This window comes from Schistocerca gregaria, chromosome 9 (genome assembly GCF_023897955.1).
Source record: "Schistocerca gregaria isolate iqSchGreg1 chromosome 9, iqSchGreg1.2, whole genome shotgun sequence".
NCBI lineage: Eukaryota > Metazoa > Arthropoda > Insecta > Orthoptera > Acrididae > Schistocerca > Schistocerca gregaria.
This window is the reverse complement of record NC_064928.1, coordinates 152,720,049-152,745,405: the sequence shown is the minus strand read 5'-3', so window position 1 is coordinate 152,745,405 and position 25,357 is coordinate 152,720,049. Positions and strand designations below refer to the sequence as shown.

Here is a 25,357-nt window from a genome sequence, read left to right as displayed (position 1 = left end):
TGCCGGAGTAATAATTGGTGTTTTCATGTCGGGTCTCCAGCCAGAACTTATCGTCATCTGGACACAGTCTCGCCGAAATCAAACATGCCCCGGCAGCTCCTTTACACGCCGACCGTGTGCAAACATAACTGCCCTCTAGCAACACGCACAACAGCGCGCCGGTGGTGAAAGTTCGCAGAATCGATAAATCGATATCAAAAACTGTTGACAGATCAAAAACTGTTGACCGAAACAAGAACCAGTATTTCCTAATGTCAAGCAGAACAGGGTTCCAACTCTTACTTAAAGGATACCCCTTATCTCTGTTTATAATATTGTCGGATAGCCGGATTTCAGTGGCTTCTTTCACAACACAGTCCCAATACCGCAACGCAGGAGCAAGCACTTGTGACTCATCCTACAACATTTTATGTCCTTTAGTAAGACAATGTTCGGCCACTGCAAAATTTTTCTGGCTTAAATAAACGCGTGTGGCGATGATGCTCTACGTAAATATCCTGGACCGTACGAATGGTTTGCCCAATATAGACTTTCCCACGATGGCAGGTACCCTTGTAGGCACCCGGCTAATGTTCAGCATTCCTCTGTAGCATCCCATTTAAATGCTTCAATCATTTCCTACCCTGTAAGGTTTTTTTCCACGTTTCACATTTGTCCAAGTCTTCTTCCAGACACATACCTCCACAAAAGGCTCCCCAACGTTTAAAATTTGTATATGATGTTAACAAAGTTCTCATTTTCACAAATAATTTTCTTCCTATTTCCAATCTCCGTGTTATATGTTCTCTACTTCTGCCATCATCAATTACTTTTTAAACATCTACCTGACGGGCAGACATGTTAGTACCTCTAATGAACTACTGCCTGTCGATATCTCAAAGACACATGACCATCACGTCAGTGACACTATTGTCATTATTATACGCAATAGATTTAAATCCGGAAGACTATAAAATGTGGCCTTATGAAGAGAAACTGAACACAACATGTTATATTTTCTTTACTCCAAGAGTACTCCTGTTATTTCCCACGTAAGTAAGCAAAGTTATTAAAGGTGTCAAGACATCTTGTTTACTTCACTAATTGATAGAATTCAATATCATAGAATGATTGATTCATAAAAAAGTGAGTTAAATGGAGTGTAGGTCAACATAACACAATGATTGCATTCTACCTCGTGTTCGTAAATTAGAGTGTTCCATAGACGAAGTTGAACCACGACTGATGTCTTCAATTGTGAGTTTAAAAAGAAATGGATAATGCATCCTGACTGTGGTTAACACGAATGACAATGGCGTGAACTGAACCCTTATTCAACGGATCATAGCGCACTGTAATTGGACACCAACTGGTGTTGCAATGGGTACGCGGTAATGTAAAAGTAATTCTCTCCAATGATTCCTTGTGATGACGCTGCGAAATGTGTATGTGTAGAAAACTCGAGATGCAATGCACAGCACTCTGGCGTTAGGTCGGACGGTTGACCTCAATCTACTCCTGCTGTTCGGATGCACCTTTTCACCCAGAATCCAAGTCCAAAAATTAATCTCCTATTCGGTTCACGATCGAAATTCAACGGCACTTCTCCGATTTTCGCGGCATAATCTCTGTTCCTCACACTATATGCAAGTCCGTGGAAAGCTCCGCGTGGAGCCAAGAAGCTAAAACCAGCAATACAGAACTCGGACAGTCCCCCCGCACCAAATCTACATTTCTGTGTGTACTGTACATCCCCCTCTAGAAGATGGGAAAAACTATTCCTCGAATCCCACGTGTCTGCTATGACAGTGTTCCAGACAACACGCCATTATTTTGCGTCAATATCACTATTTTTTTTTTTAAGCGCTGCAGCCATCTCGGCTACCAAGTGTCCGGCCTGTAGCACCGTGAATGTTTTCACAGGCATAGCTGATATTTATATTTCAGGAAGCTTCCAGGAAATATTATTACGGTCCCTGCCGAAATGGCGTCAGCCGGGAACGAGAGCTTCTCCCTCCGTCTCACACAACTCAGTGAGATACTGCAGCGCACGAGTTATTGCGAATCACATGAATGTCCTAAGGAACATTGTATCGTGATTCGGAATAGCACAGACACTTCAGTATCGTATTTATACGCCGACAACGGGCTAGTGACTTTCAAGTAAACTATCTCCCTGTTCGGGAATATACATAATGGGCGTACGAGTACAGGCTTAGACACATGGTTGCCGACGTGTGGACTTTGGGTAAGGCCGTGACTCGTGTTCGGATAGCCAAATTTTAAGGCGACCACTCGCGGTAAGCGGGAAATCCGGGTTCGAATCCGGATCCGGCACAAATTGTCACTGTCGTCATTCCGTTATACAGCTGACGGTTATCCTTATTCGCCACTCTTAATACATTTAACGCTTTTCCTCTGGCTTCAGAGACAATAGGCTCTCCTCTCCCTGTGGCCAGTGACTCTCCGTGGCTCAGCAAGAGTCCTCTGCGGCGGCTTCCGCTGAGCTAAAGCGCTGCACCGGATCTGATTCGCTTCGTGTGTCCCTACAGCCTGCCTCATTCTCGGACCTGGCACCATGAAGCCTCCTCTGACACAGCTGTGGCTCCCGCACTGCTACAGACGTATTCCTGCTGAGAAACAAATTATTACTTACGTTACTGTTTTCAACAACACAATTAAAATTTTCTTGTTGCGCTTCACAGGCTGTAGTGAAAAGGCGGGTAATTATCTTCAGGTGGTCCCTGATGCTACTACTCTGCTTGGGTCCGCGTCCTAGGTGTTGGCGGATTCCGTGATTATGTTTCGTGCTTGCAGGGATAAATTTAAATCCCATGTGAGTCGGGCCCCCGCCGGGTGCAAGTCGATTTGACGCCACTTCGGCGTCTTGCGCGATGTCACACAAATCTGAAGGCTGTAAATTCAACTAAATATTGACGGATTACAATTACAAATAACCTAAATTGGAACGATCACATATATAATGTTGTGGGTAGAGCAAACCAAAGACTGCGATTTATCGGCAGAACACTTAGAAGGTGCAACAAGTCTACTAAAGAGACTGCTTACACCACGCTTGTCCGCCCTATTCTGGAGAGTTGCTGTGCGGTGTGGGATCCGCATCAGGTGGAACTGACAGATGACATCGAAAAAGTAAAATGAAGGGCATCTCGTTTTGTTTTATCGCGACATTGGGCATATAGTGTCACAGACATGATACGTGAATTGGAGTGGCAAGCATTAAAACAAAAGCGTTTTCCGTTGCGAAGGGATCTTCTCATGAAATTTCAATTACTAGTTTTCTCCTCCGATTTCGAAAACATTTTGTTGGCACCCACCTACATAGGCAGAAATGTTCATCACCATAAAATAAGAGAAATCAGAGCTCGCACAGAAAAATTTAAGTGCTCCTTTTTCCTTCGTGCCGTTCGAGAGTGGAACAGCTTGAAGGTGGTGCATTGAAGCCTCTGCCGGGCACTTTATTGTGAGTAACAGAGTAATCACGTAGATGTAGATAGAGATGAAATGATTATGATAATGACAACGCAACGCCCAGTCCCTGAGCGGAGAAAATCTGCAACCGAGCAGGGGATCGATCCCGGGCCCTTAGGATTGACATTCTGTGGCGCTGACAACTCAGCAACCGGGGACGGACTACAGGGATGCTAGAGAGGACACTAGAGGCGTCCACTAAGTAATGCAACGTATGTTCTTTCTCAGCCAATTTCGGACGAAAAATGCTGAATCTGTCGTAGGACATGATGGAATATTCCTACTTCAGCCCTATAGTTTCATGAAGTTTCGATTGGTGGCTGCACTATTTTTAGCCTTCGAAATGGCGTCTGCAACGGTTCTTTCAAAAAATGGTTCAAATGGCTCTGAGCACTATGGGACTCAACTGCTGTGGTCATCAATCCCCTAGAACTTAGAACTACTTGAACCTAACTAACGTAACGGCCGGCCGCGGTGGTCTCGCGGTTCTAGGCGCGCAGTCCAGAACCGTGCGACTGCTACGGTCGCAGGTTCGAATCCTGCCTCGGGCATGGAAGTGTGTGATGTCCTTAGGTTAGTTAGGTTTAAGTAGTTCTAAGTTCTAGGGGACTAATGACCACAGCAGTTGAGTCCCATTGTGCTCAGAGCCATTTTTTTAACCTAAGGACATCACACACGTCCATGCCCGAGGCAGGATTCGAACCTGCGACCGTAGCAGTCGCACGGTTTCCGACTGCGCGCCTAGAACCGCGAGACCACTGCGGCCGGCGATTCTTTCCAAATAGGTCACTGAGTTTATTTTGGCGCAAAATCACAGCATCTCAGATATTCATAAGGGCTTGCAGAATGTGTACGGAAGCCTGGCCATCTTAGTTTTTAGTACGTATCTTTCGATATTGTTGGTTTCGTTATTGAGTGCAGTTTCTAAATTTCCTATTTTACGTCGCTTTTTGATACTTCTAGGGGTACTTTGTCATCTGGTGGCAGTAATTTTGTGTTTCTTAGTTCCTTATTAAATTTCCTAGCATACATATTTTTTCAGTTACTAATGACTTCGCCTGCTTAGAAGCTAAATAAAGCAGATGACAAATTACTTGCTTTCTGACATGCTGTTTTGCGGTTATATATTTGGTTTAATGCCCCTTCCACTTGCTTTGCCGGTCGCGGTAGTCTCGCGGTTCTAGGCGGGCAGTCCGGAACCGTGCGACTGCTACGGTCGCAGGTTCGAATCCTGCCTCGGACATGGACGTGTGTGATGTCATTAGGTTAGTTGTAGGGGACTGATGACCACAGCAGTTGAGTCCCATAGTGCTCAGAGCCATTTGAACTACTTGCTTTAATGTTTTTTTTTTTTCTTAGCTCAATGTAAGTAACCAAATTGCCTCGTTAACCGAAGAAATATTGTGTAGGGCAACAGGCGACGAAATATTTCCGAAAAGCAATTTACAAGGTGCCCCACTGCATGATGTTGACGAAGTTACAAGGATATGAATCATGTTCCCACATAAGTGAGTGAACTCACTAAGTAGCGGACCTCAGTCAGCTGTGCTCGACGGAGAGTGTTCATCAGACACAAGCGTATCATCGGGAGTGGCGGAAGGAAGTGTGGCAGGTCCGCTGCTATTTTCTATATACATACACAGTCTGGAGGACAGGACGGGAAGCGGTTGTTTACTGTCGATGCTATGGTGTACGGAAATGTACTGAAGTTGAGTAACTGTACGAGGATACCAGATGACTCAGACACAATTTCTAGTAGGCGTGATGAATGGCAGCTAGCTCTAAATATAGAACAATGTAAGTTAATGCAGAGGAGTAGGAAAATGAAACCCATGATGTTCGAATACAGCATTAGTAGCGTGTTGATTGACACAGCCACGTAGTTTAAATGTCTGGGGGGTAACATTCTAATGGAATGACCATGTCAGGACTGCAGGAAGGAAGACGAATTGTCGACCTGTGTCTATTGGGAAAATTTTCGAAAAGTGTAGTTCATCTGTGAAGGGCACCTTACAGGAAACAAGTGCGACCTATTCTTGAGTGCTACTGCAATGTTTGGGATCTGCAGCATGTCTGATTAAAGAAGCAACGGACTACGAAAACACATTGAAGCATTTCGGGGGCGAGCTGCTAGAAGTGTTACAGGTGGGTTCGAGCTACACGCCAAGTATCATGGAGACGCTTCGTGACCTGAAATCGGAATCCCTGGAGGGCTCGGAACTACAATCCTGGAAATGGAAAAAAGAACACATTGACACCGGTGTGTCAGACCCACCATACTTGCTCCGGACACTGCGAGAGGGCTGTACAGGCAATGATCACACGCACGGCACAGCGGACACACCAGGAACCGCGGTGTTGGCCGTCGAATGGCGCTAGCTGCGCAGCATTTGTGCACCTTCGCCGTCAGTGTCAGCCAGTTTGCTGTGGCATACGGAGCTCCATCGCAGTCTTTAACACTGGTAGCATGCCGCGACAGCGTGGACGTGAACCGTATGTGCAGTTGACGGACTTTGAGCGAGGGCGTATAGTGGACATGCGGGAGGCCGGGTGGACGTACCGCCGAATTGCTCAACACGTGGGGCGTGAGGTCTCCACAGTACATCGATGTTGTCGCCAGTGGTCGGCGGAAGGTGCAAGTGCCCGTCGACCTATGACCGGACCGCAGCGCCGCACGGATGCACGCCAAGACCGTAGGATCCTAGCAGTGCCGTAGGGGACCGCACCGCCACTTCCCAGCAAATTAGGGACACACTGTTGCTCCTGGGGTATCCGCGAGGACCATTCGCAACCGTCTCCATGAAGCTGGGCTACGGTCCCGCACACCGTTAGGCCGTCTTCCGCTCACGCCCCAACATCGTGCAGCCCGCCTCCAGTGGTGTCGCGACAGGCGTGAATGGAGGGACGAATGGAGACGTGTCGTCTTCAGCGATGGGAGTCGCTTCTGCCTTGGTGCCAATGATGATCGTATGCGTGTTTGACGCCGTGCAGGTGAGCGCCACAATCAGGACTGCATACGACCGAGGCACACAGGGCCAACACCCGGCATCATGGTGTGGGGAGCGATCTCCTACACTGGCCGTACACCTCTGGTGATCGTCGAGGGGACACTGAATAGTGCACGGTACATCCAAACCGTCATCGAACCCATCGTTCTACCATTTCTAGACCGGCAAGGGAACTTGCTGTTCCAACAGGACAATGCACGTCCGCATGTATCCCGTGCCACCCAACGTGCTCTAGAAGGTGTAAGTCAACTACTCTGGTCAGCAAGATCTCCGGATCTGTCCCCCATTGAGCATGTTTGGGACTGGATGAAGCGTCGTCTCACGCGGTCTGCACGTCCAGCACGAACGCTGGTGCAACTGAGGCGCCAGGTGGAAATGGCATGGCAAGCCGTTCCACAGGACTACATCCAGCATCTCTACGATCGTCTCCATGGGAGAATAGCAGCCTGCATTGCTGCGAAAGGTGGATATACACTGTACTAGTGCCGACATTGTGCATGCTCTGTTGCCTGTGTCTATGTGCCTGTGGTTCTGTCAGTGTGATCATGTGATGTATCTGACCCCAGGAATGTGTCAATAAAGTTTCCCCTTCCTGGGACAATGAATTCACGGTGTTCTTATTTCAATTTCCATGAGTGTATCTTTTCAAGAAACACTATTGAGAAAAGTTCAGAACCGGACTTGAGGCTGATTTCCGAACTGTTCTACTGCCACAACAAACATTTCCCGTAACGGCCACAAAGATAAGATTAGAGGCAATAGCCGGCCGGTTTGGCCGAGTGGTTCTAGGCGCTTCAGTTTGGAACCACGCGACCGCTACGGTCGCAGGTTTGAATCTAGCCTCGGGCATGGACGTGTGTTCTGTCCTTAGGTTAGTTAGGTTGAAGTAGTTCTAAGTTGTAGGGGACTGATGACCATAGATATTAAGTCCCATAGTGCCTAGAGCCATTTGATCTATTAGGGGGAATAAGGCTAACAGGGAGGCATATAGACAAATATTTCTCCCTCACTCTACTTATGGGTAGGACAAGAAAGGAGAATACTATGGGTGGAACTGGGTACCCTCCGCCACGTACATACGGTGGCTCGCTGCGTATGTATGTACACGTAGAGGGAGATCGTGTACTTTCCCAATAACTTTCGTAAGTACATGGAATTACAGATACATGATTCTCCCTACTCTGTCTTTTGCATTTCTCAACGCGACCATTCTATTCTCTTTCGTATTAATAATTTTTACACATTTTCAAAATTTTAGTACTGCCTCTAAAGAGCAATACGTAACTTCCCAAATTAAGGTAGTATTTGGTTTCTCATAGCTACACTGTAGGCAAATCGCAAGAGGCTCCGAGAATATTTTTCTTGATAAACCTATGTGTGTACAGACTAGTCTGAAGCGTAAATTATCGCAAAATAACCTCAATGCGTTTTTATTTTGGGTCGTGCAATTTCTATGTATTTGAAATTGGTTAGTGTTATGACATTCTGAAGTAGTACTTTAGAACATAAAGAAACTTGTATAAGCTAGAGATGTAACGATTTATTAAATAAATTACACAAAATCTGAGAACCGATTTCTTATGTCCTTGTTCCCCCCCCCCCCCCCCCCCCCCTCCGACCCTTCCCTGTCCCAAGTTCAATATCCCCTCCTGTGGTTTTCTATGTAAACTCAATTGTTACATAAGCTGTCGCAATGCGCAATGTCCTTTCTTAGCCGCGGGTAAGTTGCTGTCATGCAGTACTACTGTAGAGTGCTCTTACCACGAATTCCAGATTACGCTTCGCATGACGGCAGCGCTAGCTGCAGAGAGCGTTATATGTGATTCACATCAAACGCTTTGTGCGTTGCTATATGTGTAACCGCAGTGGCACTAGTTAGTCATTTGTCGACGTGTGCATTGTGTGCTTCACCTGTGTCCCACTATTTGCAAAACTGTTGCGATCTAAGTTGAGTTTCGCGTTATTTCTTCACGTTTATCCTACTTTGCTTCTGCCTTTGTCCCGTATCGGCCCAGCTTTGACTTAGTTATTAACAGATCTGGCATGGTTAATTTAACCCTAGGTTACTCAACCCTCGTAATATTTGCGGTTATAGTTGGTACGTCTCCTTGGTTCCGGCAAATCTGAGCAAGCCAGCGAAACGTACTCTTGAGTGCCTTTATGGAAAGCATAACGGGTGGCTATAATTAATGTGCACTTACACAAGGAGTTCCAGTGTGGGCTTAATTATCCTACGTCTGCGAAGCGTAGTAGATACGCTAATGAGTTAATGTGGAACCGATTTACGTTGGGAAAAAATTAAGTTACAATTACGGCCACCAGGTGCAAATCTGACGCTATGCAGTATCTCATCGACGCCTGCGATGATTATATTGAACAAATTGTGAGCAGTGGTTAATAACAAAAAATTAACATATTGCCTTTCCCACTTGTTTGACCTTTTCTGCCCACGTCCCCTACCTTATCCATTACATGTGCGAACATTTTCGTAAGTCTTGCATTTACAGTACCTTCAAGCACTTGGTGGCCAAACCCAAACTTGAAACTATTTTTTTTCCAGAGTAAATCTGTTCTTCACTAACCCATTAGGAAGTCTATAAATTTCGCTGCCATACGATAGACCTCTACTGGTAGCTATACTTCAATTTTTAACCATGCGGTTGTTCTTAACAAAGGTTGCATTATCTTCGCCAGACTCCAGCGGTTTGCTGGCACTGGTAATCTTATCGTAAGTATTACGAGTGTTCAATAATGGTGTGCCTGTTTTCTAATAGATGGCATACTTCTTATGTTGCTTAGAATTTATCTGTGTGGCATCCTGCATGAGATATTAAGCACAAGAGTGTTATCACAATAGCACTCTGCAGCGTTACATTCAGGTTTTACTATTGAAATTCGCACAGTATGAGTGGCGCTGAGTTCGATTTCGCACTAACATGCTGGTTGATTTGATTCAAGAAACTGATAAAGACAAAATAGCGAATTTAGTGAAGAGGAAGATTTTCTTCGAGAAGCTAATGTTGTGTAGAGATGACAGTGATGATGATCCAGACGTTGAAGCAGTAAATAAGCAGTCAGATGACAAATCACTGATTTATCACGAAAGAAAGCAAAAGACACTCTTCTCATTTTGTCTGTAAAATTCTCTTGGAGTCATAATAACTAAAACAATGTATAACATAGCATAAGTTATGGCTTCTTTTGCCATAACATTTTGAACATTAAAATTCTGATAATACGATTCAAAACAAGGCAGTTTGTACTGTTTTTTCACGAAGCTCTAATAATTTTAATTAACCAGTGATTAAGCTATAAGTTATGAGCTATCTTGAATAAAATCTAATTTTTTTCTTGCGCAAGAGGCGAAATCATAAAAACCTAGTCTTTCGCAAACATTGATTTAAACACGAGCTTCACTGTTCATTTGGGTAATGAATTATTAATCAGTATCAACTATACTCATTATCTGGACAAATGGATATCGGATAAAGTACCTGTTTTAATGTGTTAAATTATGAGGGTTCCATAATTTCTTTCCACTTAATAACGTTCGGTATATCATGTTCGTGTACAGATTTCAGGAAAAAACAAACCTCATTGCTTTCCACTGTTAGGACCGTTATTAAGTGCACACAGTATAAGAACCTGCTACATTTACACAGGAAAAAGAAAAGAAACTCAAAACAGCATTTTGTAACAGAGGATAAATCTGAATAATAAACTGCCAAAGAAAGGCAAAAGTTACCCAAACACATTGTAAATAAATGGCTGTGATTCCATCGTAAGTTGAATTAGGAAATATTTTTCGGATATTGTGTCCGCTCTCAAACTACCCGTCTTCGTAAAGAATTTAAATACAGCCAATTATGCATGTTTGGAACAGTCAGAGCAGACAATCGAAAAGGGAATGGAGATAATTTAACATACAATAGATAAAATACTGCGAACGGAACGAAGAGGGAAATCTCTTTTTCTTTTTTTCCCTCCATCTCTTCGCACTGTTCCTGAAACGTACCTACTGTATGTTCATCGCCAGTTAGACTGTCTGCTCTCGCTGGTCCAAACATGCAAATTTGTCTGTATTTCATTTATTTAAGAAGAGAATGGACACAAATGTCCGAAGGCAGTCACCACTAATAAATTCAACACACTTCTCGATGAAATTTACGACGGAATTCCAACCACTTATTTCATTAAAGGAAAATGGTGGTCCTACTTCTTCTTCAGCACGCTGGAGATCCATGAAACACAGTTGTTGAAGAAACAACCTAAGACGTTCTTCATGAGTAATACATATTAGACAATTAAAGATTACTTAGAGGATGAGAGTAGTGGGTGGTAATGAAAGGGAATAACTATAGCACCTTGCAACATTTCAGTACATCTGCCAGGAAGCTTCGTTACAGGATTATGATTTACTGCTTTCACAAGGATCATGTGTCAACACATTGTATATGGTACGACAGTAATGTCTGTTGACTTAGTTCCACACATAGCTGATTTCGTGAGGGCTCCACTTGTACGTGGAGCCTGATTTTGTAACAATGCACGTAAAAGACCTGAAAGCGTTATCATATGTAGAAGAGATTGTATCCTTGACACCAATGAACCAGACATGATCTGTTATGTGTAGGACGTAAGATTGGAAACCAGTGGCTAACCGTAAGAATTTAGTTGTTGCCCTATGGACGCAGCGTAATATAGTTTTAAAAAAGTGAATGGAAGAATGATATTGTTTCTGCTCACACAAAGCCAGAAAATGTTAGGTCGAAGTTATTTCTATAAAAGAGTAAAGTGTGTATTATTAAATTGTAAAGCCATAAGCTTATCAAGAATTAATCGTTAACAAATATTGGCCATTGTCGATTGCAATTAGAGGAGAGTAATAAACTGACACCGTAACTCAAAGGGAAAGCAACTGGGACAAACCTGTAAGGTAATGAAATTTTATATATTTAGTTTTAAGTATGTAGCAACGCCACATGTGGATTTCGCTCAGTTTTACAATGCTGACACTTGGATGTACGAACCAGGTATTTTCCATCAGATTTAATGTATAGGTCGATTAGGTAAACCCGATTTTTCATATGTTGTGTTTTTTGATACAGAGAAGTTAAATTTTGGAATCTACTTTGTCAAACGATGTCAGATTTTTTCTCATGTAACAATCCAAGTGTTTTTAATTACGTATGTAAGTCAGAATTGTACAGCAGTTGAGAAGTTCACTGAATTTGAAGTTAATGTAAAATGTTTCATATCAGATTTTGTGAAGTAGAAGCTTTACTTTGAATACAATTTTCAGACTGAAGCATTCGGTCTTAACATATCCCCTTACCAGTACCTCATCCTCTTCCATCTCGTGCTTATTCAAATTAAATGAAAATTTTTCTACATTTGTCATTTTTCAATCAGAATCAGAAAAATATTAACGTGCAAGAATCAGAAAAGTATTAATGTTTGTAACAGATTCAATTCAGGGAGCATTGCACAGTGCTGAACCAATATCCAGTATTTTTACTTAACATTTGCCAGAATATTTATGTATCAGTGAATTTACTGAAATTATTTGTATCAAGCTATTTTACGGGCGGCATTGCACTTCACTGTGCGGAGATTGAATATTTTGTATGTCTGAAACTTCCTGGCAGATTAAAACTGTGAGTCCGACCGAGACTCTAACTCGGGACCTTTGCCTTTCGCGGGCAAGTGCTCTACCATCTGAGCTGCCGAAGCACGACTCACGGCCGGTACTTACAGCTTCACTTCTGCCAGTATCCGTCTCCTACCTTCCAAACTCCGCTACAGAGGGGAAATCTCATTCTGGAAACATCCCCCAGGCTGTAGCTAAGCCATGTCTCCGCAATATCCTTTCTTTCAGGAGTGCTAGTTCTGCAAGTTTCGCAGAAGAGCTTCTGTAAAGTTTGAAACGTATGAGACGGATACTGGCAGAAGTAAATCTGTGAGTACCGGGCGTGAGTCGTGCTTCGGTAGCTCAGATGGTAGAGCACTTGCCCGCGAAAAGCAAAGGTCCCGAGTTCGAGTCTCGGTCGGGCACGCAGTTTTAATCGGCCAGGAAGTTTCATATCAGCGCACACTCCGCTGCAGAGTTGAAATCTCATTCTGGATTTTGTATGCCTACTGTGGAGAGAACAGAATATTAACATTACAGTCGTTGCGACTCTGGAGCCAAGGAAAATTTATTTTGTTGTTTATTTTCTCAGGCAATTTTGTCAGTTTGTTGTACAGGGCCATGGACCTCGGTGCTCACAAGACTGGGTAAATTTCAGAGGGATTGGGTTTATTATGGGCACTGCATATTGGTTTTTCAGATTAAGTCATTTGATCAACAACACACCACACAGTAAATTTGCATAACACGAACGTTATGCATTTACATATTCAATAACAAACAAACACCATTAACAATTTTTTTTAAAGAACGTTACAGTATGTAGTCCGGAACTGAGGCAACGGCAGCAGCAGCAGCATTTTCTCTGTTCAGGAGTGATCGGTGGGTGTCTCAGTGTCAGAGGCAGTGAAGAGTAGAGCTGCGTTTTACACAGCAAGTGACCTGAAACCGTCCGGCAGTCATCGGGCGTGTCCTCGGCCCTTGGGCAGGGAAGAAGGAAAGTATACTGCAGGTTACATGAAGTAAATTGCGTTTAAATGAAGGAACGTTACGCAACAGAGAATTACCGAAAGAGGCAGTGCAACTGTTAGGAAGCGGACCTCATATTCAGGAGGATGGAACTGCTCTGTCCGAGTATCCTGCTATAACATTATCTGTTTATGCTTAATTTAAATTTTTATAATTTTTTGCTTTAATATTTTCTCATATTGGTACTATATTTTCTGTAGATGTAAAGTAAGTTGTGCTATAATGGGGTCTGAAGTTCTTTGCATTGTATGTGGGTAATGTAGGTAAAATACTATGAAAATTGTTTATTATGTTAAATAATTTTCTGATGACATTTTGTATTTAAAAATATTTATGCCCATAAATTGTTCATGTTTATGTAAATTTGAGAAGGTCGCAAGGGCGAATTGGCGCGCTACCTAGAGCAAGCGCGGGAAGTAAGACACACAGGCTGCAGGCAGCAGTGATTGAGACAACACCTTTGTGGAGCAGGAGAAGCTTTGTCTGCAAATTCGAACAAAAATGCCTCGGATTAAGACTGAAGACGGATTACAGCTTGCGGCACTTCTGTGAACTGTTGGGTTTCTGTATGTAAAATTCAACGACGCCAAGAAGAGAAATTGAGCCCGTATAGCAGGATACTTGCGGGCAGTATTGTGGGTAGCGAAGCGTCATAATTGTTAGCCTCACCCAAGCACACAGCCGCCAGATAAAATTATTTTGTAACTTTACTATTTTGCAGCGTGAACCATTAATTTAAACTGTGTTTTAATAATCATTCTTGAACTTTAAAGAAACTGCTTCACCCCGTTATTTGATCCTAATCATACGCCTACATAGGTTCCTTCCTGGTGTTTGATTAATCCGAGTATCCTGTTTTACATACTTACGAAGTGCCAAGAGGCACCATTTAAATTGTTTTTGTGTATTTCATGATTGCATAGTGTATAGTAAAAGTTGGCTTGCGTAAAATTCAATCAGAGATTAGCCAAGTTACTAGAATCTGTTAAATAACTATAGAGAATTAGTTGAAAGATTAATGGCTTCTGCCGCGCGGGATTAGCCGAGCGGTCAGAGGCGCTGCAGTCATGGACTGTGCGGAGGTTCGAGTCCTCCCTCGGGCATGGGTGTGTGTTTGTCCTTAGAATTACTTAGGTTAAGTAGTGCGTAAGCTTAGGGCCTGATGACCTTAGTAGTTAAGTCCCATAGGATTCTACACACATTTAAACATTTTTTGATTAATGGCTTCTGAAAGTAAATTCTAGTAAGAAAGAGGTTTTCGTGAAGTGAAATGTTCAGTGTGTGTGCTTTAGTTCTATTGAGTAGAAAAAACAACTACAATATCATAGACTTTTTATATTTCTGCCCAAAACTATGATTGTATCAAAAATCATTGCTTTCGCTACATTAAATCGCAGAAGTTAAATGATCAAAAAATTATTACTTATAAAATGTAATCTGTATGTTATAAGGATATAGGAAAATGGATCAACACTGAACGATGTGCGATTCTAAATATGTGCACAAAAACCTAAAAATAAAGAGAAGTCGTCGGCTCCCATTTTCTCTTTCACACATTCAATACAAATTTTTACCAATGATACCAACACAAGCGCTAATACTACAACGTCATTTATGTAGTGTACCAAAAATACCGAACCGTAGTTTGGCACAACGCAACTGTGTTCAGAATGTGTCCCATCATCCGTTTCCTTCTTTTAATCACTATGTCATAAATTACTTTTTCACATACTTCTGTTCTGCGCTTCATCGTTAGTTACGCTACCTAGCCGTATAATCTTCGGCAGATTTCTCTAGCTTGATATTTCAAAAGATTCTATTTACTTCTTGTCTTTACTGTCTGTCGCTGACTGTTAAGTTGCATACACCGCCTACACTCCACACTCTTTCTGGAACGGACTTAATAACATTTAATTTCATGATGTGAATCTAAATATTTCACCTTACTGTTGTTACCATTACCGGTCTGCATTTTATGTTACGCTTCGGCCAGCATCAGTTATTTTACTACCAATATAGCACAAGTCATCCACTAATGCCGGCCGCGGTGGCCGAGCGGTTCTAGGCGCTTCAGTCCGGAACCGCGCGACTGCGACGGTCGCTGGTTCGAGTCCTTCCTCGGGCATGGATGTGTGTTATGTCCTTAGATTCGTTAGGTTTAAGTAGTTCTAAGTTCTAGGGGACTGATGACCTCAGATGTTAAGTTCCATAGTGCTCAGAGCCATTTGAACCTTTTTTTTTTTTTTTCATCCACTACTTTTGGTCTCTCACTTCGTAATCTTAAGTCCCTCAACGCGGCTGGATTAAATTAGCCTACAATCAAATGCTCTAGTTTTGCATTTTCTAATGTTCATCTTGCAACCCTCTTCTCAAGAGAGCATCTATCCCATTCAACTGACCCTTCAAGGTATTAGCACTGATCATAAGTCCGAGAGATGAATGATTGGTATTGACAGTTCACGTGGTCAGCTGACATTGTTGCCAGTTGTGGTGTATTCCACTCCGATCACTAACAATCACGTACCCTAGAGGAATAATAACACTAAGAAAAATGCGACAACACGTATGTGCTTTCTGTAATCCTAAATTTATTTACAGTGACTTCTTCTAAGTTATAAATACGAGAAATTCAGAGCTACTAAATATCTAAAACAAAGCAGAGAAAAACCGTCTGAACAGGCCTTGAAGGTCCAACGGAACCGACCGGCCGCCATGTCAACCTCAGGCGATAGGCGTCACTGGATGCAGATATGGAGGTTCGTATTGACAGCACACCGCTCTCCCGGCTGTTGTCAGTTTTCCTCGCTGGTGCTGCCACTTCTCAATCAGGTAGCTCCTCAACTGGTCTTACAAGGGCTGAGAAATTAAAGCTCTTGCCAACAGCATTACGCAGACCCAGACGGTGACCCATCCAAGTGCTAGCCCAGGACGACAGTGCTTAATGGCGGAGATCTGACGGAAACACCGTTGCGAATAAATATCTACTACACTAAAATATCTAAAAGTTATTTGTTGTACTTCACATCAGTAATGCAAGCTATTTTCATAATATTATCGAAGGTCCGCAGTTTTTCTTTTCTTTGTTAGATATCTGCATTATTGTCTCTGACGAGCGACAGAACAATTTATAACTGTATTAACGGTTATAACGTACAATGTGATGATTTGTTGACAGCATGCTCTTCTCTTAAACCACAGAGTGTATTGCAGTTACAGTAGTGAAAAAACACAACCTGCTATCAGTATCTGATTTGAAATTGATTTCTTTTGCATGCTCGAGCCATCAGTGACATTTACCCATAGATCTATGAAAAGCTTCTTTCTGAAAACCATCCAAAGCTCTCTTGTTTTTTTCTTTGAACACATTCTTCCAGGTGTCACATCACAATCGAAATTGTACTGTCTTTTCCATATTGTTACAAATAATGTTCTAGTTTACTTGCAAACATGTTGCAGAAGTCAATAACTCTGGGTTAAAGGACAGCCCATGATATTCTCCATAGTGAAACAGTTGACCGTCGTTCAAAGAGGAGCATACAGAAAGACAGTTGTGCCCAACGTTGATCCCTGATATAGATTTCATATCGACGATACGAAAGACTGCTTACGACGCTTGGAATTGTGAATGGCGTGTCACTCAGCACGCTAATGGCGGCCATACAACCGAACGTCTCTTCTCGACCATGATTTGCCTCGGTGCAGCTTCGTTGACGGCATGTGGCTTATATCATTCGCATGGGGCTGGGATTCCTAGCACCTATATCTGTTGAAGATTATCACATCTGGACACTGTGATGACGACTGAAAGGCAGTAGCGGATCTTAAGTCATCATATTGGCATGTTCAAAGTACACCACTGCACAATCAATCTTGTATAAGAAATTGGTTGTCACAGATTACTCCCTCCCAGCCAGTGTCCCTGTTTTACTCCATTATATTGATAAATACACTCCTGGAAATTGAAATAAGAACACCGTGAATTCATTGTCCCAGGAAGGGGAAACTTTATTGACACATTCCTGGGTCAGATACATCACATGATCACACTGACAGAAATACAGGCACATAGACACAGGCAACAGAGCATACACAATGTCGGCACTAGTACAGTATATATCACCCTTTCGCAGCAACGCAGGCTGCTATTCTCCCATGGAGACGATCGTAGAGATGCTGGATGTAGTCCTGTGGAACGGCTTGCCATGCCATTTCCACCTGGCGCCTCAGTTGGACCAGCGTTCGTACTAGACGTGCAGACCGAGTGAAACGACGCTTCATCCAGTCCCAAACATGCAAAATGGGGGACAGATCCGGAGATCTTGCTGGCCAGGGTAGTTGACTTACACCTTCCAGAGCACGTAGGGTGGCACGGGATTCATGCGGAAGTGCATTGTCCTGTTGGAACAGCAAGTTCCCTTGCCGGTCTAGAAATGGTAGAACGATGGGTTCGATGACGGTTTGGATGTACCGTGCACTATTCAGTGTCCCCTCGACGATCACCAGAGGTGTACGGCCAGTGTAGGAGATCCCTCCCCACACCATGATGCCCGGTGTTGGCCCTGTGTGCCTCGGTCGTATGCAGTCCTGATTGTGGCGCTCACCTGCACGGCGCCAAACACCATCATTGGCACCAAGGCAGAAGCGACTCTCATCGCTGAAGACGACACGTCTCCATTCGTCCCTCCATTCACGCCTGTCACGACACCACTGGAGGCGGGCTGCACGATGTTGGGGCGTGAGCGGAAGACGGCCTAACGGTGTGCGGGACCGTAGCCCAGCTTCATGGAGACGGTTGCGAATGGTCCTCGCCGATACCCCAGGAGCAACAGTGTCCCTACTTTGCTGGGAAGTGGCGGTGCGGTCCCCTACGGCACTACGTAGGATCCTACGGTCTTGGCGTGCATCCGTGCGTCGCTGCGGTCCGGTCCCAGGTCGACGGGCACGTGCACCTTCCGCCGACCACTGGCGACAACATCGATGTACTGTGGAGACCTCACGCCCCACGTGTTGAGCAATTCGGCGGTACGTCCACCCGGCCTCCCGCATGCCCACTATACGCCCTCACTCAAAGTCCGTCAACTGCACATACGGTTCACGTCCACGCTGTCGCGGCATGTTACCAGTGTTAAAGACTGCGATGGAGCTCCGTATGCCACGGCAAACTGGCTGACACTGACGTCGGCCGTGCACTAATGCTGCGCAGCTAGCGCCATTCAACGGCCAACACCGCGGTTCCTGGAGTGTCCGCTGTACCGTGCGTGCGATCATTGCTTGTACAGACCTCTCGTAGTGTCCGGAGCAAGTATGGTGGGTCTGACACACCGGTGTCAATGTGTTCTTTTTTCCATTTCCAGGTGTGTATAACTTCCTCACCAACTATTTGAAACCCACTGACAACCAAATTTAATTTATGAATAGCACAGGTCTCGATTTTCACATGGCATCAGCCCGGTTCGGAATTGGGCATGTAATATTATTTTTTAAATTTGTGTACAGCTCTCTATTCGTGTATTACCATTATTGCTCTCCTGTGCATTTTATGTCACTGTTCTACTGGTACAATTGCGTATAACACTGGTTGTATTGTTTTTGCCATTATTTGTGATGTGATGTTATTTGTAAGTTTGTTCAAAAATGGTTGAAATTGCTCTGAGGACTATTGGACTTAACATCTAATGCCATCAGTCCCCTCGAACTTAGAACTACTTAAACCTAACTTACCTAAGGACATCACAGACAGCCGTATGGGATTAGGGGAGCGGTGTAAGGCGCTGCAGTCATAGACTGTGTGGCTGGTCCCGGCGGAAATTCGAGTCGTCCCTCGGGCGCGCGCGCGTGTGTGTGTGTTTGTGTGTGTGTGTGTGTGTGTGTGTGTGTGTTCTTAGGATAATTTAGGTTACGTAGTGCGTAAGCTTAGGGACTGACGACCTTAGCAGTTAAGTCCCATAAGATTTCACACACATTACACATATCCATGCCAGAGGCAGGATTCGAACCTGCGACCACAGAGCTCGCACCGTGCAAGACTTAAGCGCCTAGAACCACGCGACCACAGCAGCCGGCGCAATTTTGTTCTTCAGCTATTGTTGTAGTTATTGGATGATGCACAGTGTTTACCACTTCATGTTTCATCTTCTATTTCAAGTGCATATGCATATCTGTCTGTTGTAGCACAGTTCTGCTCCAATGTCATTGTCATAGCGGCGGCCTACCGTCTGGTGTTTATCTGATAGCGCGCTTATTTTACTTTAAGAGCGTGTTTGTATGCCAACGTCGTAATTTTGCTCTATTCTGCTTTTTTTGCAATTTTTTTTTTTTTTTGCCACTTTATGACCGTTGTCGGCTGTAAAGTCCTTGTGACCCACCAAGGCCATAATAAAAAAAAAGTAGCTAACAGAGGATCAGGTCTCACGTCGCCCTTTTTTTTTTCTAAAAGCTCTCTCTCTCCGACCACAGAAATTCGCGGGCTTTGCTATGAAGCCGGTTTTCTTCCTCTGTTTCATTTCAGGAGTGGCGCTCGTACCACAACTCACATTGGTCACGGTTTAAAGTGTAACAGAAGTGAATAAACAGTAGAAACGCCAGAAACAAAATACACTAAATACTAGACTTCTAGCGAGACAAAGTGAAACTGCAGCACTGGCTGCAAACAAGCGAGCTCACTGTTACGTTTAACACACGCGGCGTTTTATTTTGCAGCACGGCAACATCGCTTATGTGTCCCGCTAAAGCGCCGTCCACTATTGGTCAGTTTACTGCGGTCGCTAGGCAACGAAACGACGCTATACAGCCGCCACTACTGAAGTCTCGCCTCCCAGACTATACAACGACAATGGAAAACCTTCAGGATTTTATTACTTCTCAATCAACAGTAAATCCCTTTCCGAACGTCTCTACGGTTTCTTTTACTGCCGTCTAGATGGAAAGATTGAATTACATGTTGGGCACAAGCCAGTCTAACAACCTTCTCTACTGTCACGCTTTCATATATCTACACTGTAGTGACAGCAAAAATACCACCGTGACTAACATCACACCGCTACTACTAATAATAGAGATGGCATTTGCAGTAGTGAGGCAAAACGCTATCGAGAGAGTGTCTACGAAATTGAGATATGATTCAAGAAAATGTGCATCTTTCAAATTCTGAAGGTGGCAGGGGTAAAATACAGGGAGCGAAAGGCTATTTACAATTTGTACAGAAACCAGATAGCAGTTATGAGGGTCGAGGGGCGTGACAGGGAATCATCGGTTCGGAAGGGAGTGAGACAGGGCTGTAATCTCTCCCCGATGTTATTCAATCTGTATATTGAGCAAGCAGTGAAGGAAACAAAATAAAAACTCGGAGTAGGTATTGAAGTCCATGGAGAAGAAATAAAAACTTTGAGGTTCGCCGATGACATCGTATTTCTGTCAGAGACAGCAATGGACTTGGAAGAGCAGTTGAACGGAATGGATAGTGTCTTGAAAGGAAGATATAAGATGAACATCAACAAAAGCAAAACGAGGATAATGGAATGTAGTCGAATTAAGTTGGGTGATGCTGAGGGAATTAGATTAGGAAGTGAGACACTTAAAGTAGTAAAGGAGTTTTGCTATTTGGGGAGCAAAGTAACTGATGATGGTCGAAGCAGAGAGGATATAAAATGTAGGCTGTCAATGGCAAGGAAAGCGTTTCTGAAGAAGAGAAGTTTGTTATCATCGAGTATAGATTTAAGTGTCAGGAAGTCATTTCTGAAAGTATTTGTATGGAGTGTAGCCATGTATGGAAGTGAATCATGGACGATAAATTAGTTTGAATAAGAAGAGAATAGAGGCTTTCTAAATGTGGTGCTACAGAAGAATGCTGAAGATTAGATGGGTAGATCACATAACTAATGAGGAAGTATTGAACCGGATTGGGAAGAAGAGAAGTTTGTGGCACAACTTGACCAGAAGAAGGGATCGGTTGGTAGGACACGTTCTGAGGCATCAAGGGATGCAGCTTTTCTGTACGGATAAATGATGATGGCGTCCTCTTGGATAAAATAGTCCCCCATTCGGATCTCCGGGCGGGGACTACTCAGGAGGACGTCGTTATCATTAGAAAGAAAACCGTCGTTCTACAGATCGGAGCGTGGAATGTCAGATCCCTTAATCGGGCAGGTAGGTTAGAAAATTTAAAAAGGGAAATGGACAGGTTAAAGTTGGATATAGTGGGAATTAGTGAAGTTCGGTGGCAGGAGGAACAAGACTTTTGGTCAGGTGAATACACGGTTATAAATACAAAATCAAATAGGGGTAATGCACGAGAAGGTTTAATAATGAATGAAGCAATAGGAATGCGGGTAAGCTACTACAAACAGCATAGTGAACGCATTATTGTGGCCAAGATAGACACGAAGGCCACGCGTACGACAGTAGTACAAGTTTATATGCCAACTAGCTCTGCAGATGACGAAGAAATTGAAGAATTGTATGAAGAGACAAAAGAAATTATTCAGATAGTGAAGGGAGACGAAAATTTAATAGTCATGGGTGACTGAAATTCGATAGTAGGAAAAGGAAGAGAAGGAAATGTAGTTGATGAATATGGATTGGGGTTAAGAAATGAAAGAGGAAGCCGCCTGGTGGAATTTTGCACAGAGCACAACTTAATAATAGCTAACACTTGGTTCAAGAATCATAAAAGAGGGTTGTATACATGGAAATAGCCTGGAGATATTGACAGGTTTCAGATAGATTATATAATGGTGAGACAGTGATTTAGGTTCAAATGGTTCAAATTGCTCTGAGCACTATGGGACTTAATATCTGAGGTCATCAGTCCCCTAGAACTTAGAACTACTTAAACCTAACCTAACCTAAGAACATCACACACATCCATGACCGAGGCAGGATTCGAACCTGCGACCGTAGCAGTCGCGCTGTTCCAGACTGAAGCGCCTAGAACCGCTCGGCCACATCGGCCGGCCAGAGATGTAGGAACGAGGTTTTAAATTATAAGACATTTCCAGGGGCAGATGTGGTCTCTGACCAGAATCTATTTGTTATGAACTGCAGATTAAAACTGAAGAAACTGCAAAAAGGTGGGAATCTAAGGAGATGGGACCTGGATAAACTAACTAAACCAGAGGTTGAACACAGTTTCAGGGAGAGCATAATGGAACAATTGACAAGAATGGCGGAAAGAAATACAGAAGAAGAATGGGTAGCTTTGAGGGATGAAGTAGAGAAGGCATCAGAGGATTAAGTAGGTAAAAAGACGAGGGATAGTGGAAATCCTTGGGTGACAGAAGAAATATTGAATTTAATTGACGAAAGGAGAAAATATAAAAATGCAGTAAATGAAGCAGGCAAAATGGAATACAAACGTCTCAAAAATGAGATCGACAGGAAGTGCAAAATGGCTAAGCAGGCATGGCTAGAGGACAAATGTAAGGATGTAGCGGCTTATTTCACTAGGGGTAAGATAGATACTGTCTACAGGAAAATTAAAGAGACCTTTGGAGAAAAAAGAACCACTTGTATGAATATCAAGAGCTCAGATGGCAGCCCAGTTCTAAGCAAAGAAGGGAAGGCAGAGAGGTGGAAGGAGTTATAGAGGGTCTGTACAAGGGCGATGTACTTGAGGACAATACTAGGGAAATGGAAGAGGATGTAGATGAAGATGAAATGGGAGATATGATACTGGGTGAAGAGCTTTACAGAACACTGAAAGACCTGAGTCGAAACAAGGCCCCAGGAGTAGACAACATCCCATTAGAAATACTGACGGCCTTAGGAGAGCCAGTACTGACAAATCTCTACCATCTGGTAAGCAAGATTTATGAGACAGGCGAAATACCCTCAGACTTCAAGAAGAGTATAATAATTCAAATCCCAAAGAAATCAGGCGTTGACAGATGAGAAAATTACCGAACAATCAGTTTAATAAGCCACAGCTGAAAAATACTAACGCGAATTCTTTACAGACGAATGGAAAAACGCGACTTCGGGGAAGATCAGTTTGGATTCCGTATAAATATGGGAACACGTGAGGCAATACTGACCTTACGACTTATTTTGCAAGCGAGATTAAGAAAAGGCAAACCGACGTTTCTAGCATTTGTAGACTTAGAGAAAGCTTTTGACAATGTTGACTGGAATACTCTTTTTCTAATTCTAAAGGTGGCAGGTGTAAAATACAGCGAGCGAAAGGCTATTTACAATTTGTACAGAAACCAGATGGGAGTTATAAGAGTCAAGGTACATGGAAAGGAAGCAGTGGTTGGGAAGGGAGTGAGACAGGGTTGTAGCCTCTTCCCGACGATGTTCAATCTGTATATTGACCAAGCAGTAAAAGAAACAAAAGAAAATTTCGGAGTAGGTATTAAAATCCATGCAGAAGAAATAAACTTTAAGGTTCGCCGATGACATTGTAATTCTGTCAGAGACAGGAAAGGACTTGGATGACCAGTTGAACGGAATGGACAGTGTCTTGAAAGGGGGATATGAGATAATCGAATGTAGTCGAATTAAGTCGGGTGATGCTAAGGGAATTAGATTGGTAAATGAGACACTTAAAGTAGTAAAGGAGTTTTGCTGTTTGGGGAGCAAAATAACTGATGATGGTCGAAGTAGACAGGATATAAAATGTAAGCTGGCAATGGCAAGGAAAGCGTTTCTGAAGAAGAGAAATTTGTTACCATCAAGTATAGATTTAAGTGTCAGGAAGTCGTTTCTGAAAGTAATTGTATGGAGTGTAGCCATGTATGGAAGTTAAACATGGAAGATAAATAGCTTGGAGAAGAAGAAAATAGAGGCTTTCGAAATTTGGTGCTACAGAAGAATCCTGAAGATTAGATGGATAGATCACATAACTAATGAGGAGGCACTGAAAAGAATTGGGGAGAAGAGGAGTTTGTGGCACAACTTGACTAGAAGAAGGGATCGGTTGGTAGGACATCTTCTGAGACATCGAGGGATCACCAATTTAGTACTGGAGGATAGCGCAGAGGGTAAAAATCGTAGAGGGAGACCAAGAGATGACTACACTAAGCAGATTCAGAAGGATGTAGGCTGCAGTAGGTACTGGGAGATGAAGAAGCTTGCGCAGGATACAGTAGCATGGAGAGCTGCATCAAACCAGTCTCAGGACTGAAGACCACCACCACCACAACAACAACAACATATCAAAACTGAAACTGTCAATGTTTAATTCAGGTTTTATTCGAAAATTATTGATTTGTAACGTGGAACTTACGGAAACTGTGACTTGACTGACTTAGTTCCTGTCATTCCCTCTGGTATGTAAGGCCGTGACGAAATTCCTCCAAGATTTCTAGCAAGTCTCTTCACTTCATTCCAGGTTTTCCCATCCCCTGCAGCTTGTCTCTTGAACGTCCTTTTCTAGGTCTGTTTGGGACGACTACGTTTTCTAACTCCTTGAGGGTTTCAATCCAACGCCACCCTTTCAACAGCTCCATCAGATTTCCTCAATGAATGCCCAATCCAGTTACATTTTCTTTCCTTGATTTGTACATTGCTTGCTTGCTGATTTGTCTCCCTCCAAAGGTCTTCATTTGTCATTATATCAGGCAGTCTCACATTTAAAATACGCTGGAGACAGCAGTTTATAAAAACTTGGAGCTGGTTTTTGATGTGGTTAGTCACCTTACAACAGAACAGCCTTCACATTGCTATTGAAAAGCCGGAGTTTGGTCTTCTTTGAGATGTTCCTATTTCTCTGAACACGGTGCAGATGTACAGTTGCACCATTTGTTTTGTGGATGCGACTACGGACGTCCTCCTCAGCGCCTCCTGTAGTCGTCAGTATACTTCCGAGATAAAGGGAAGATTGGACCTGTTCTACGTCCTGTCCATTAACGGCCAGCCTAGTCATGATGGTCGATTTTATCCGCATTGCCTTGATTTTACGAACATTTGTCTTATGGCCTGCAACTTCTGCCTCTCTCTGTGACCTGGCCAGTTTTCTTCGATGTCTCGATATCACTGTGCCATTAATCAGAGATCGTCTGCGAAATCTAAATCTTCGAGCCTATCCCGCATCCCCCATTGCACACCTCTCTTCCGTCCCCCCATCACTCTCTTGACCATATGGTCCAACACCAAAAGAAAAAGTGTTGTCTAAAGAATAAACCCTTGTCGTACTGCCGAATTGACTTGGAAAGGCACTACAGTCTGGACCGCTACGGTCGCAGGTTCGAATCCTGCCTCGGACGTGGATGTGTTTTAGTTA

The 25,357-nt window shown here is 43.4% G+C and overlaps 1 protein-coding gene across 3 annotated transcripts in view; it reads right to left on the bottom strand.

Moving 5' to 3' along the window:
• The window catches only part of LOC126291838 (connectin-like), a 678,893-nt gene that overhangs the window by 174,401 nt on the left and 479,135 nt on the right, over positions 1-25,357 (bottom strand). The gene's annotated exons all lie outside the window — the stretch shown is intronic.